The 15,128-nt window shown below is 38.3% G+C and overlaps 1 long non-coding RNA gene across 2 annotated transcripts; it reads right to left on the reverse strand.

Annotated features, from left to right (window-relative positions):
* Window positions 1-398: 398 nt before the first annotated feature.
* Window positions 399-13,377, reverse strand: LOC122069917. 2 transcript variants are annotated; one of them, XR_006137603.1, is made up of 3 exons: window positions 13,282-13,377; window positions 12,248-12,322; window positions 399-529 (listed from the first exon to the last, which is right to left on the reverse strand). It is a non-coding gene; the product is annotated as an uncharacterized LOC122069917 (long non-coding RNA). The 2 variants fall into 2 exon arrangements; XR_006137602.1 differs by lacking the exon at window positions 399-529 and adding an exon at window positions 6,612-7,206.
* Between the last annotated feature and the right edge of the window lie 1,751 nt (window positions 13,378-15,128).

Consider the following 15,128-nt stretch of genomic DNA (forward strand, 5'->3'; position numbering starts at 1 on the left):
GGGTCCATTTAGTTGGACCCTATTCGGACCGATTGGGTTAATATGGCTTTTGGAGCCCGATAACCCAACCACTTAGGTCTGTAATATGCTCACATCACGAGGAAGATGTGGAGGATGATTTAGGATCATCCAAGACTATCTACGATGCGAGTGGCGGGACCCATGGGCATCGAAACATTGACGGCAGCCTATTTGGCTCATAGGAAATAGCCCACCGGATTCAGGCCCAGTGCTTACGGTGGCTTGTTTCCTATAGTCAAGATAGCAAGCTGTCTTGACTGCTTGTCCACCAACTGGCCTTGCATGGGTAGTTGCCCTCAGCCATGCTCAAGGTCTTTTGGAAACTTCAGTACGTGCCAGAATTCATGTGTGATGAGTCGAGTCACTTACCGTCTGGGGTCGGAAGGTACAAACCCCCTCCAGTTAGACTAGCACGCGATGCATGAACACTTGGGGTCATCTCTCCCCCTTTGGCAATGGGTGGTAACGGGCCAAAACCCGGCCTTGCTTCCTACCTCCGGTCCGACACCTATCACAATATTTCAAATTAGACCGAGTCAGGGCATAGGTGTAACAGTTTACCAAATCTAGCATGCATAAAATAGTTGAGTATGGACTCTGCAATACCAGTACCAATCATTGACCATGAAGCATATCCATTTCCAAGTACAGTCTCGGAGCACACGATACCAGTAACACATAGGCCACAAGGTGTAATTTGCGACTACAACTAATTCTAATGCACATAATCAATGCATGAATGCAACAAGCATACTGCAATCATGGCATTGGTACCACCTCGGCCATGCTGGATTCCTTCTCATACATACAACAAACACACAACAATCACAGTACCAGTACCACCTCGGCCACAACAAATCCTACCACACATTTCCACAACATTTCATATTAATTCAGTAAAAATGTAACATTTCATATTATTTCCACATCATTTACACATATGAGCAGCTTTATAATAATAAAACAATCCCAAAAATAAAGCAACCATCCCTCACCTTGTTATGCTCATGTGTTAAGGGTTTAAGTACAACCATCGGTCGATCAACTCAATTTCGACTTCGGGGCACATGTGCATCACTGACCTAGGTACAAAGGTAACCATACAACATTACGTGTTGGAAACACTGGGAGGGGCCCACATGAGTCACCCCCAAAGGGTACAGACAAAGCCCCCCAGTGACAGTAATGTCACCAGAAACACCCATCGGAAATAGACACTTCCCACTGAAATATCAGTGTTGTTTCTGGTGGAGATGGTAGAGAGCTCCTAAGGCTCAGGGTTCACCAAAAACAGCCCACTGGAAGCAGGCCCAATGTTTCCGATGGCAATACAATAGCTGTCCACACAAATTGGGGTTTTCCAGTTCAGGCCAGATCATCGAGATTTGTTCCATGGAGTTTGTGGGGAATGTTCCTAGCATCATTCTAAGCTAACAAAATCCTGATTGCACTGATATGTTTGAAAGATATGTCAATCAAACGATTGAAACCCTAATTGGTCATTTGGCTAATCTTGTTGCCGGAGCTCATCGGACTTGGTTTGAGCTCTGTAATGGCACCGGAGAGGTGGAACACGCATTCCCCGAGCTCAACATGGTTTGTACACTAAGATTCCATCCAAACCTAGCTTGACCTAGGTCAAAATGAAGAGAGAGAGTTGTATGGGAGGTTATACTTACCTCCAGTAGGGATTTTCGACAATGATGCGACAGTCGGGACCAAGGTAAGCCCTTCCTTCCTTCTTCCTTCTTCTTCTTCTTCTCTCATTTTCCTCTCCCACGTTTGTACACAATGAGAAATGAGGAAATGAAATCGTCATTTCTAACTTATGAGTTAAGTTGAGCCTTAGGGCCTGTTTGGTTGAACCCCATTCAGTCCGATCGGGTTAATCAGACTTCCAGAGCATGAGGACTTGACTACTTTGGTCTGTAAGGTGCTCATATCAGGAGGAAAATGTGGGGGAGGATTTGAGATCATCCAAGACTATCTACGATGCAAGTGGTGGTACCCATGGGCATCGAAACCCTGACAGCAGCCTGTTTGGTCACCAAAAACAGTCATCGGATTCAGGCCCAGGCTATTTTCGGTGGCATATTTCTAGTGATTAAGACAGTAGACTGTATTGAGTGTTTCTGTCTACCTGCTAGTCTTGCACGTGTAGTTGCCCTCAGCCATGTTCATAGTCTTCTGACAATGTTGGTACGTCTCGGGATTCATGTGTAGGGAGTCGGGTCACTTAGGGGGTGTTTGGTTCGATAAACCAAATGGTGTATGTATCGAATATGGATGTCAATCTTTTGATGGACATTCTTTTGAATTGTATTTCTTGTTGAAAAATCGTTTGGTTGCCTTGAGTCTGGTGTATGTTTCTTACTGGAAAACTGTTTGGTTACTTTAAATCTGTATAGTGATTCTTACTATAAAACTGTTTGGTTATCCTAAATCTGTGTAGTGATTCTTATTATAAAACTGTTTAGTTACCCTAATCATGTGTAGTGATTCTTCTTATTAAATTTTTTAGTTAAACATAAGAGTGGTGAAGTGAAAAACTGTAACCTTTTTTATTATTTTTTATTTAGTTCTAAAATTTATATTTTTAAATAATTTAAAAGTGATTTATCTTTAATTAAAAAAAATATATGGTTTTTCCATTAAACAAAAAAATCACCCCACAATTTTGCATTGAAGCATAATTTGTAGTATGGCTCAAGTATCCACCTCTTTTGACAAAAGAAATGAGAGAGTGAAGATTCTATGGTCACTGGCAAAAAATACACATTGTTGAAATGTGGACAATTGAAGATTTTTTTTTCCTTAAAGATGTCAATCGATCTTGTTTCAATGTGGTTTATATTTCGAAACGGTTATATCAAAACTGAATCTGATAGGAATTAATCAAAATCAAAATCATTTTGCATTCAATTTGACCTTACCTATTTCTATTTGGGTTTTTTTATTCTGTCCACCATCGATTATATGTGATTTGTAAATTCCTCTCTAAATGAGCCCAACCAAGCAAAGCCCTAGTACAATCCAAATTAAATATTCTTATTGTTTCAAACAGAAAATCCTTAGTTTGGAACATCCAACCTGAAAACATTCTCCTTGGTCTTATGGGTTAGTATATCGCCCTAGTACAATCCAAGACTAGATAGATATCAAGTTCTACTTCCATGAAAAAAAAAACGTTTACAAACGAAATATTTCAGTTTCTACAAGGATCAAAACAAAATAATTATCGAAATTTACCTAAGTATATCAAGGCAAGGTCTCCACAACAAGCCAAATCTTTAATAATGCATCGATCATTTTTTACTTTAGTCTTTCTTATTATTAGTTGGATACATTGTTTAAACTATAGCATTGGCCGCATCGTATCGGTATCGTTATCGGTAAAGAACAATACCCACTCATCGTTTCACGATATTGATAAGGATTATATTGATATCATCCGAGACCGATAAGGATGCTGATATTGGTAACTACATCCATAATTGGAGCATAATTTTGATCGGATGATAATTTCTTTGGATTTGACAAATTTATTAATTGGATATCGATACCCCTGAACTTAAGCGTATTAATCGGTTCATGATTTAACGATTTTAACGGTATCATGGTTATAAATGGTTTTGATTTCGGTTCATTCCATACGATTTCTAAACAATTGATATGAGAAAAAGTGCCTAAATTAGTCATAATAAACCCCAATTGAAAATCAACACCTAGAGCGTAATGGGATATTATATTTGAATTTCAGTGGTTAAAAGTTGAGTTTCAATGAATTCCTTAATGGAATAGGAATTCAAGAAACAAAAAGGAAACCTGGGTTTTATGCATTGATCGGAGGACAGCAATTTTGGACCATTGGCTCAATTTAGTCTTCCAAAATTTCAATCTTTCAAGCCTTTTTGAAATGTTTCTTGATAATTATATGCTTCCAGCAGTGAAGTAGGAGATTTATAATTCATTCTATAAGTGCTAGACAATACATTTCTAATCTTCTCAGTCACCTATTCAGCGGAACCCTACAAGATTTCCCATCAGATACAGGCTAGCATTAGGACAACAAAAGCATAAACACTCAGTGGCACAATAGAACTGCTGTTTTGGTGCTTAAGAAAAAATAGTTGGGGATAATAGATCTTGCATCTTAGGCGTCAAGCAAAGCAACCCATTGAGTTCACATGAAAAGCCAAAACCCAGCCCACATTTTAACCAAACACATTCATGAAGCAATAACATATTAATTCCAGAGAACTGTCAATAGCTGCCTATACAAGACCATATTAAAGTCAGTGGCACGCCTATACACACGCAGTTACAAATCAGCACAAAGCTAGACCATGTCCAAGAATTTTGATGGATTCGAACCATCATACCCTGGTAGATCCCAGGTGCTCTTCTAATTTGAGCTAAAGATTCACCTACAATCTAAAAATGTTAGTTTTCAAGATACAAAATTGCAGTGCAAGGCCACAACCATTAGAAGTGTAAATAAAACTCATAATCAGCCATGTAGCATACGTTACTTAAAACTTGGGACTTAAGCAAGGTTTTACCAAACAAAACAGTATAGCCATGAAGAATTAGTTACTTAAAACCTGGGACTTTAGCAAGGTTTCACCAGACAAAACAGTATGGGACTTGAGCATTAGTTGCTTAAAACCTAGGACTTAAGCAGGTTTTTACCAGACAAAGTAGTAAACCAATATCTGTGTACATTACCACCGTCAGATATCCTCACCTAGCCCCAAAACCAAACAAAACAGTAGCAAAAAACCAAGTGCTTATACCTACAAAAAGAACAAGGCATATAAGCAAAATATCACCCTACAATAGTATGGTATATCACACTGTAACTTCAGTAGTTTCTCATTCTGCAATATGCATATTGCTAAATACCAACACAAACCCTACAAATCCACTACATAGATTCTATCTATATAAGTAATGGGATATTAAAAGTCAGTAAAACAGTTAAGAAGAAGCAATCAGTAATCAAACTTTGAAAAAAATAAAGTTGATCAGCTATAGGAGTAATCTATATAGCCAAAAAAAAAAATCCTTCAATAAGTGTGAAGGTGAAACAATCAAACTTCTGATATGGTGCAGACTGAGAGGAAACAAGAGACAACAGTGGGCAGGTTGAAAGCACGTTCAGAGAATTAGTGAAAAGAGATCAGTACTAAGGGCAGAGCTCACCTTCAACTGTTTTCCAGAAGCCAATGAAACTGCCACATGACAGATATGGTGGACATGCTGCTTAGCATGGCAAGATAGCTATTCCCAGACTATGAGTAACAGCAAGAAAAATATAGTGTAAATGTACAATCAGGCATACAAAACTCCTTTATGAATTGCAAGGTTATAAATTATGTTGGGGGTTTTGTCCCATTACATTTTTTAAGAATTATTATAGCAATTCATAATTGCTTTGTGGAAGTATTATAAGAAGCACAATAAACTTTCCTACCATCGTCTGTTTATAAAAGAAATGACACAAACAATTGGTCGAATACTTGTCGAAGGTCTCTAAAATCATGTATCATCCTCGACTGGCTCTGAGAATTCAAGTTGCGTAGTCAAAAACATTAAGGAATTTAAGTAGAAAAAAAAAAAAGAAGGAAGAATTATCATATGTTTTTAGGCTTACATTACACAACTGCATTATCCCTGTTTCTGAATGGATCATATTGTTCAAAATTGATGATATCAGAGTGCAAAGATAGCCTAAACGTTATCAATGCATTCACTAAAAAACTATTACAAAATCAGTAACATATCTTAGGGGGACAACTTCATGTATATGATAAGAACCACCGACTATTCGAAAGTGCTGCGAATTAAAAATTTCAAGCTTTCAGACAAAAGAATTCAAATGAAATACGTCTGAATATAATAGATGATGTATCTTAGAAACTGAAGCATAATGAGGATCAACAATAATAAGGAGCTATTGCCCGTCTCATCTGTTGTCATCTAGCCTTGTTCAAATCGGCAAAAACAGGGTTTCATCCACAGGGAGATAGCTAGGAAGGGGACACAAAGAAGGAAATCTACACCAGAGCCAATCCCCAAAATCACAAGTGAATGCAAAGAAGCTGAATGAAAGCTTTCCTTTTAATTTCTACCACTATCGTTTTGTCCTTTGAGGGAGGTGTTCTATATAGATGCAAAAGAAATCCTGATTTTCTATAACAGATCTTGGAATTTGGATCTGAATTATTACTGTGGAAGATATATCTACTGGTTAATTGGCAGACAGGAATTGTACACTGCAAGAACTATATAATAACAGTTCCATGGATGCAAGTGCAGGGAGCAGATATGTCAGAGCAGAGGTAATACAAGAGAATCAACCAAAACCACTTCACTGAATAATCAAAATACAGGAGGAGAGGAATTCAACGGTGATTTGCTCCACAATAGGATTTGGATTTCTGGGAAAATTCTGGGCCTAATAGAAAAGGAAAAACATTTAGTTAGATCAGGGGAAATAAATTTTTAGCCAAAATAAAAGATGTAATAAATGATGGTGTGGGAAAGCAAAAAAGAAAGGAATATATTAATGGTGGACAATTCAATCAAAAGAAAACTAGTGTTTCTGGATGCTGAGATGTGAAAGTGACCACAATGAAACCAACCAAAAAAAAAAACTGGCCTTTCAAATTGCAAGTCCTGCTAACCAAAATTCCCCTTCATAAGCACTATTTCCACAGGCCCACAAAAGCTCATCCTTCTAAAACCCTGACTATTTAATCCTCCTCTTACAGTAGATACATAGCTCTCATACCTTGTTTCCTTCAGTAGATTAAACCAAATAATGAGAATCCCACCACTAACAGATACCCTTTTCTTCATGAGCTAACAAACAAACTGTATAACAGTCAAATAATTTCCTTCAGAAACACATATACTAACACCAACCACCATAATCCCCACCGCAAGATAATCATCTTTTTCCTTTGATAAAGACCTTTACAGTAGAACCCACGTCATGATAGTAGACCTGATTAACTGATCCTCATGAACCAAGTCCAAAATGCAAGACAAACTTAGAGAGGGAGAGAGAGGAGAAGGAGAATACCAAATCCAAATTTGTAGAGTCGCTGGCTGGCTGAAGCAAACGTTATTGGTGGGAGGGCAGGCGAACCAGAGAGCAGATCACTTCAATCGCCACTGCTATATATCCATGAACAGATCATATGTAGTCTGAGTTAAAAAACCTAAAAATAATGCTTACAACACAATGAAAAGAGAGAGCCGTAGGTTCTGGTTTTAAGAACCTAACCCTACAACTCAATGCAAACACAATAGAGAGCCGTAGACAGAGAAAGTGAGAGAGAGAGAGAGAGAGAGGAAAGAGAAAGCGGTAGGTTCTAGTTTTAAAAACCTAACCCTACAACTCCATGAAATCGAAATAAACTCCATGAAATCAAAATAGAGAGCTTCTGGTTTTAAAAACCTAATCCTCCAACTCCATGGAATCGAAATAGAGAGCTTTTGATTTTGAAAACCTAAACCTAAAACTCCATGAAATTGAGAGAGAGAGAGAGAGAGAGAGAGAGAGAGAGAGAGAGAGAGAGAGAGAGAGAGAGAGAGAGAGAGAGAGAGAGAGATGGAGGGCTTACTAGTTGCCGGTGAGACTGTCGCGGTTTTAGAGGTCGGAGGTCACAGGTAATGTCACGGTTTGAGAGGTCGAGGGTTGAGATGTTGTTTTCCATGGGGAATGTCTTTCCGTTATCTCCTTTTATATTAGGTGGTAAAAACGTTGCTCAAATCTGAGTTTAAGTGTTGAGGTAAACTCAGATTTGGAACACATCTTTTGTAATATAGTCATTCATGGGAAGTAGGATGCTCACTTATGAGGGTCATTCTAGTGGAACCAAACAACTCCAAAAATTAAGAATTATCATTCTAAAGAATGTCATCCCAAAGATTTACCGAACCAAACACCCCCTTAGTGTCTGGGATCGGAAGGTACGAACCCCCTCCAGTTGGACTAGCACGCAATGCACAAACATGTGGGGTCATCTCTTCCCCTTCAGCAATGGGCGGCTATGAGCCAAAACCCGGTAGTACTCCCGATCTCCAGTCCAAGACCTATCACAATAGTTCAAATTAGATCGGGTCGAGACACGGGTGTAACAGGCATCCTAGAGGGTCGGCATCATTTTTCCTTTTCTCTAAACTCAAAAAGTGTGGATGTAAGCTGAAGAATTTGAGTCGTGCTACTTTCATGAGCAGTATGGAGAGTACAAGGTTGTCCGAGGAATTAGAAGCCCTAAAGAATGCCCCTGCTTGGGAAAGCCTCGCTAAGGAGGAAGCTAACATGCTCAAGCAGTTGGAAGATCTGTTGATCCAAGAAGAGAGGTTTTGGGCTCAACGTTCACGTATCCAATGGCTCAAGGATGGTGATAGGAATACCATTTTTTTTCACTCCACTACTGCTAGGCGTCAGCACTTTAATCGCATCACTCGTCTATGTGATGAATCTAGATCTTGGATCACACACATGGAAGGTTTGAATAATCACTTTATACAGCATTTTTCTAGACTATTTTCTTCTTCTAACCCTGATGATAGTAGAAATTTTCTTTCTAATGTGTCTCCTAGAGTTACAATTTCTCAAAATCAGGCCTTGTGTGCATCTTTTTCTGATGACGAAATTTGTGTTGCTGTTTTCCAAATCGGGGCTCTAAAGGCTCTCGGTTTGGATGGCATGCCAGCAAAATTTTTCCATAGTCATTGGAATATTGTGGGACTCGATGTCACTAAAGCTGTTAAGTGGTTTTTTGAATCTGGTTTCATGTTTAGAGGTTTCAATCATATAGTCCTTGTGTTAGTTCCAAAGAAAAAGCACCCTAGTCTTATTTCCCAATTTAGGCCTATTAGTCTTTGCACTGTATTTTATAAGATCATTTCCAAATGCTTAGTTAATAGGCTTAAACATGTGTTGCATTCTCTCCCTAGTCTATATCAGAGTGCTTTCATTCCAAGTAGGACCATTTCTGATAATGTTTATGTTGCACATGAAATTTTGCATCAAATGAAATATTCCAAAATCAAATCTGGTTTGATGTCATTAAAGCTTGATATTAGCAAAGCATATGACAAAATAGAGTGGTCTTTTTTGCATGATATGCTTACTAAACTTGGCTTTCAAAATGTTTGGATTAACTGGATAATGCAATGTGTTTCTTATCACATTAGGATCAATGGCTCTATTATTGGTAAGTTTTTACCTCAATGGGATTTAAGACAGGGCTGTCCCCTTAGCCCTTACCTATTCATTTTGTGTCAAAGGCTTTATCATCAACTCTTATTCATGCTGAGGAGTCTAGATTGATTTCGGGTATTAAGACTAGTAGAGGGGGTCCAAGAGTGTCCCATTTAATGTTTGCTGATGATTGTATGATCTTTAGCAAGGCTAGTGTTTTTGAGGCCTCGACCATTTTCGACACCCTTAAACAATATAAAGATGTGGCTGGGAAAGAGGTTAATTTGGATAAATCAAGCATTTTATTTAGCCCCCTAACCCCATCGAATGTTCGAAATGAGGTTGCTTTGATTACAGGTTTTAAGGTGATTACCAATCATGGGAAATACATAGCATTACCCACTAAATTTGGTAGAACAAAAAGGAATTTGTTTTCAAAATTTGTTGAAAAAGTCCACTTGAAATTGTTGGGTTGAAAGGACAATTTTTTATCAGCTGCTGGGAAGGAAATCCTCCTCAAACCTGTGGCAATGTCCATGCTTTCTTATGCTATATCTATGTTTCTAATTCCAAGTAGCGTGTGCAAGGATTTAACTAAATGCATGTGACGCTTTTGGTGGAAGGATAGTACTAACAAAGGGGTGTCTTGGATGGCCTAGGATCAACTTTGTCATAGTAAGAGCAGTGGTGGCCTTGGGTTTAGAGACTTGGTGTGTTTCAATCTAGCCTTGCTTGCTAGACAATGCTGGAGAATTGTTCATAACCCCAATGCCCTTTGGGTGAAAGTTTTAAAAGGGAAATATTTCTGCAATTCTTCTGTTTTGGATGCCACGTATAAACCATCTGGATCCTGGGCTTGGAAAAGCCTTTTAAAGGGTGGTGAACTACTACTTAAAGGAATTAGAAAATGTATTGGTGATGGATTTGAGACTCATGCTTATAGAAATCCTTAGATTTCCTCGTTGCCGGGAGGGAAAATTTTCCGTAGCCTAAATGCTAATTCTTCTCATAAGTAGCTGACCTTATTTTACAGCCTTCTTGTCATTGGAATATACCTCTTATTAAAATGTTATTTTTTGATTCATAGGTTTCTGCTATTCTCCAAATCCCACTATCTGTTTCTCCAAGGAAGGACAATTGGCTTTGGTCGCCTGCTAAATCTGGTAAGTTCTCTGTAAAGTCTGCCTATTATACAACTCTTGAATCTAAATGCCATGCTTCCTCTTCTTATGATCCTTTTTGGGTTAAACTGTGGTCTTTGAAGATCTTTCCTAAGATTAAGTTGTTTCTATGGCGTTGTAGTGCTAATTGTTTAGCAGTAAAACAACTACAGTTTCATAGGAACCTTGTCTCTAATGCTACTTGTTCGTTGTGTAAATCTAATGAGGATTCCATCGTTCGTGCTTTGTTTCTTTGTCCATTTGCAGCTATGTGTTGGTTAGTTTCTCCTTTTCGTTTGGATACTCGGGAGTTTAGTGGTGCTCATTTCAAAGATTGGATTAATTTTCTGATGGTTAAATTCAAAGATGTGCCTGATGAAGCTGATTTTGTTATTATTTGGACTTCTCTTCTTTGGTAGATTTGGAAGTCCAAGAATAGAGCTTTGTTCAACTGCATGGAGCCTGACCCAAGGAGTGCCATTTCTGCGTTTTATATTGCTGTGAAGGAGGCGCCGACTTGGCTCACTCAACAATCGGGTTCAGGTTCTGGTGGTTCTCCTGAGAACGCTGTTTATACATGCTCCCCTCCTCCTGGTCATTTCATTCTTCACTCTAATGAGGCATGGAACAAGATACGTAAATCTGGTAGTAGAGGTGCAATTATCCGAAATTCCATGAGAGTCTTTGTTGTTGCTACTTATAGTCGCAGCAAGGGGATCTCTGCAGTAGTTTTAGAAGTAGAGGCTGAGCGTGATGAGCTTCTAATGGCTCAGGTTCTTGGGCTAAAGCCCCTCTTATGTTTTTCAGATTGTTTAGCTATAGTTAATGCCATTAATGGTGGCAGTAGTGGGATTGATTGGGCAACAAGAGTTGTTGTTGATGATATCATTTCTTTAATTCCTCTCTTTTCTGTAGCTTTTCTTTTGTTCCTAGATCTTCTAATAGAGAAGCACATGTTTTAGCTAAAGGAGCTTCCATGTATGGTTTGTGTAGGCCTTGGTGGGGTTCTCCCCCTCTTGCTCTTGTAAATTTGAATTCTGATCAGAGACTCTTTTCCTCTGACTTTTATTAATTAAATTCTGTGTTTTGACCAAAAAAAAAAAATCTATTTATTATATATTACTTTCTTATTTCCATTACTAGTTCCATCATCTGGTATAGGTGCTACGCAACGTAGGTGGTATCCTCTCCCAATACGTCGAGCTATAGGGTACAAGCTCACTGCAAGCAAAAGTTTATAGGTCCCAAAATCCTACACATCGGTCACCCCACAAACTCTAAATGTAACCCCAGCAGCCATGGTCTCGGAATCCTACACATCGGTTACCCATGCTGTGGACAGCCACTGTCCTGAAAAACCCGTCGATCACCCGTGCTGCATTCGCCTCTGAGAAAAGTATGTCGTACTGTGGATATAGTATTCCTAATAACATACCACCCCTTGTGATTAGCCAGTACCGAACCCTCTACCGGAAAGGGGTGTACCACTAGGGTCTGTGAATCCTAACCATATGTATTCTACATGCATCTATAGCAATCTATAACATCAATCACATATCTGTGGTCATAACTATAATACCAACCTCTGATCCCACAGTATCGGAATCCTCCATTGGTCATAATGTGCCTCAGACCGTCGATGTTACAACCATTGCCACTCAACTATAGCACTACGCATCCACAAAACCTCGATTACATCAATTTCGATAAAGTCATGCAACATGTGCAATATATATAATTTTATATAAAATACATCCAAAACAAGGATTCAACCACGTTGCACATGAGCATGCATGAATAAAATATAAAAACACTCCATAAAATAAATCAAACATCCACTCACCTCAAAACCCAAATCACGGTGTACGATAGGATATCCCACAATCAACTTCGTGTCCTTGCCCAATTGTTTAGGTTCCTGACCAAAGGTGATTCATTTATTAAACATTTATAACACATACCTACACTTATTATGACTCAATACAGGTTCACTGCTGAACCCAAAACAATTCCTAAGATCCCATGTACTAACCCAATTTAAAGCCTTAGAAAAGCCCCCGAACTACCTCAACCCATAGGGTCAGCTTCAGGTAAAAGGTAAGAAACATGATCCACAAGGGGCAGCGTACTAACCAGCAAAAACAGAGGTTGATCATGCTTGAAAACACTCAACCAGCTGCCCACTTGTCCAACTGGCAGGTCATTTCTGTAGAAAATTTCTGCAATTCTGTAGGCTGCCCTGCCCTGTTGGTTTTCCTCACATTGGTTGCTTAAGGCCAAAGGCCAGTGTGCATGGCAGCATGGGGAGGATTTCTTCATGCCTTTAGGGTCACTCTACAGTCCCTCAAACCCCAATTACAGTAACCGAAATTGTATAACAACATACTATCCCATTCCTACAAAAATTCAGAAATAGGGTAGATGGAAGGGCTGACTCCATGTTCCCTAGAGTTCATCATTCAATTCAGTTCAATTAAATGGAATACAGTAACCCTAGTCTAATTCCACTTTCATTTAATTCCAATATTGGATTACAGGGAAGGAATTAAACCAATTAGTTTCCATTCCAAAATCTGAAAATTAATAGAATTCTGCCTATGCTTTTTCTGCAGAATTTTTACCATATACTACCTTGTTTCAGTCCCAACTTGCATGAATTCCTCATGAACACTGAAAGCCTTCTATTTTAGGATTTATAGGGATGGATTTAGAAGTAATTAGATCTCTGAACCCCTACAAAACTTGGGTATTCAGCCACAGGAATTGAATTCAGTCCATAAGGACTCAATTTCAATCCCTAATTTACTGAATTTCCTAACCCTAGCAAGCTACTGCCACTAACCTAATTAAATTCATCAAAGCAAATAGGGCAACAACCTTACTTGAGTGCAGGCAGCCCCAATTCGACCTTACTTCCTTCTTCCCCTTCTCTCCTTTCCTTCTTCTTCTTTCTTTGATGTTGTTCAACCAAATTTTGCAGCAAGAATGAGGTGGAACAGTGGCGGTTTAGGCTTTTCAGGTTCAACCCGAAGGGTTCTTAGGGCCCGTTTGGCTGAACTAGCCCAAACACAAAATTAAATTTTAAAATTAATTTTAAAAACATCAAACTGATTACAACTAAATTCCCATTGATGGACCCCACCAAATACTGACCTATTAGGTTGTATTCGGTTGGCAATAAGACCTCTACATATTGGGCAAGTGTGAGGCTCAGGGGTGTAGGGATGTAGGCTCCACATAGGAAAAACCTATTTCCAGCATTCTACCAACCAAACAAGCTGGCCGGTTGGCAATTGAGTGGCCTAGCAGTTGCAGCCTTTTCAGTCCGTCAAGTGTCCCATCTTTTGGGTCTATGAGTCCACTTAATGTGGAACTGGTCCCCCATTTATTCTAGCTATTCTATGCTCTTTCCTTAGCTAATGAATCAGCCAAATTCTCTCTCTTTCTACTGTACATATGGATCTATAACAGAGCAACCTATTTTTTCTTATGCCAACTAGGCTATAACATTGAGCTCAGTTGGTACCAGTTTCAGGGTGTTACAGTATTGTTAGACATTTTAAAAGGGTTGTTACAGTATTTTGGATGAAGAAATTAGCTGACGCCAATGTGTGGTTTGGGTTTTGAACTCGCTTTGAAACCCTAAAATTAATGGTGGATCATATTCTTTATAAAATATTTATATCATGAAAAAAATTATATACATAATATATATTTAATATTTTACATGAAAATGACCTTTATATCCTTAATCAAGAAAGTTTATCCTCATATGGCCAGCCACTTTAAACCGCGTGTAGGGTTAATCTTAGCAAACTGATCACTAATATATATTGATAACACCCATGGTTTAAACAAGGGTCAAACTGGTTCACATCTCAACCATATGGTTCATGTCTTGTTGAACTTTTCTAACTTGTATTTCTAGCCTATGACTAGCAGCTTCCAAGGTTACAACTCTCAAAACTTTATTTTTCATGTTAAAAATGCCGGTTTGACTTGAAACTTATGGATGAGTACGTGATGACATGGGTGACATGTTTTTGAGCATCAAATACAACTATATGGCAGATATTTAAGATCATAAAAAGTTATATCTTAATAATTCATGGATTACTATTAAAAAAAAAAAGAAAAAAAAAAAAAATCTACCACAGTTTAGTGGTAGTAAGGGTCCCAAGAGGTAATGAGTTTTTTTTTTTTTTTTTTTTTTTTTCTTTGGATGCAAAAGCCACTAGAATCATACGGAGGATCCAAAGAGAAGTCAAGAAAAAGACCCAGAGTACTTGATCCATTGACCAATCCCTACTAAAGGAAAAAGTGCCAACCACCGAAGTAAACTATTGTTTGGCATCGGTCATGAGATTAGGAGATATAGGGGATGGGATTCAATATAACCATCCTTTCAGTACCAACAAAAATTTAGTATTTTCACAAAAAACAAAAAGTTAGTATAAAAGAGGGGAAAACTCAAAAGATACACAATAAGTAACCCTTGTACGACTATAGTTTAGTGTAGAAATGTAATCCTAAAATAATGTAGAAGATAATGAAAAAACAAAAACAAGTAATGAACACAGATTTACGAGGTTCGGTAAGATTACCTACATCCTCGGTGAGATGAGATATTGTTTTACTATCAATGGAGAATAAGGTTACAACGTTATTCTTCACACCTCTCAGTATTGCTTGAATTACAGAGAAAGAAATCTTTGTTACAAATA

This window comes from Macadamia integrifolia, unplaced genomic scaffold (assembly GCF_013358625.1).
Source record: "Macadamia integrifolia cultivar HAES 741 unplaced genomic scaffold, SCU_Mint_v3 scaffold766, whole genome shotgun sequence".
In the NCBI taxonomy this organism is placed as follows: Eukaryota; Viridiplantae; Streptophyta; class Magnoliopsida; order Proteales; family Proteaceae; genus Macadamia; species Macadamia integrifolia.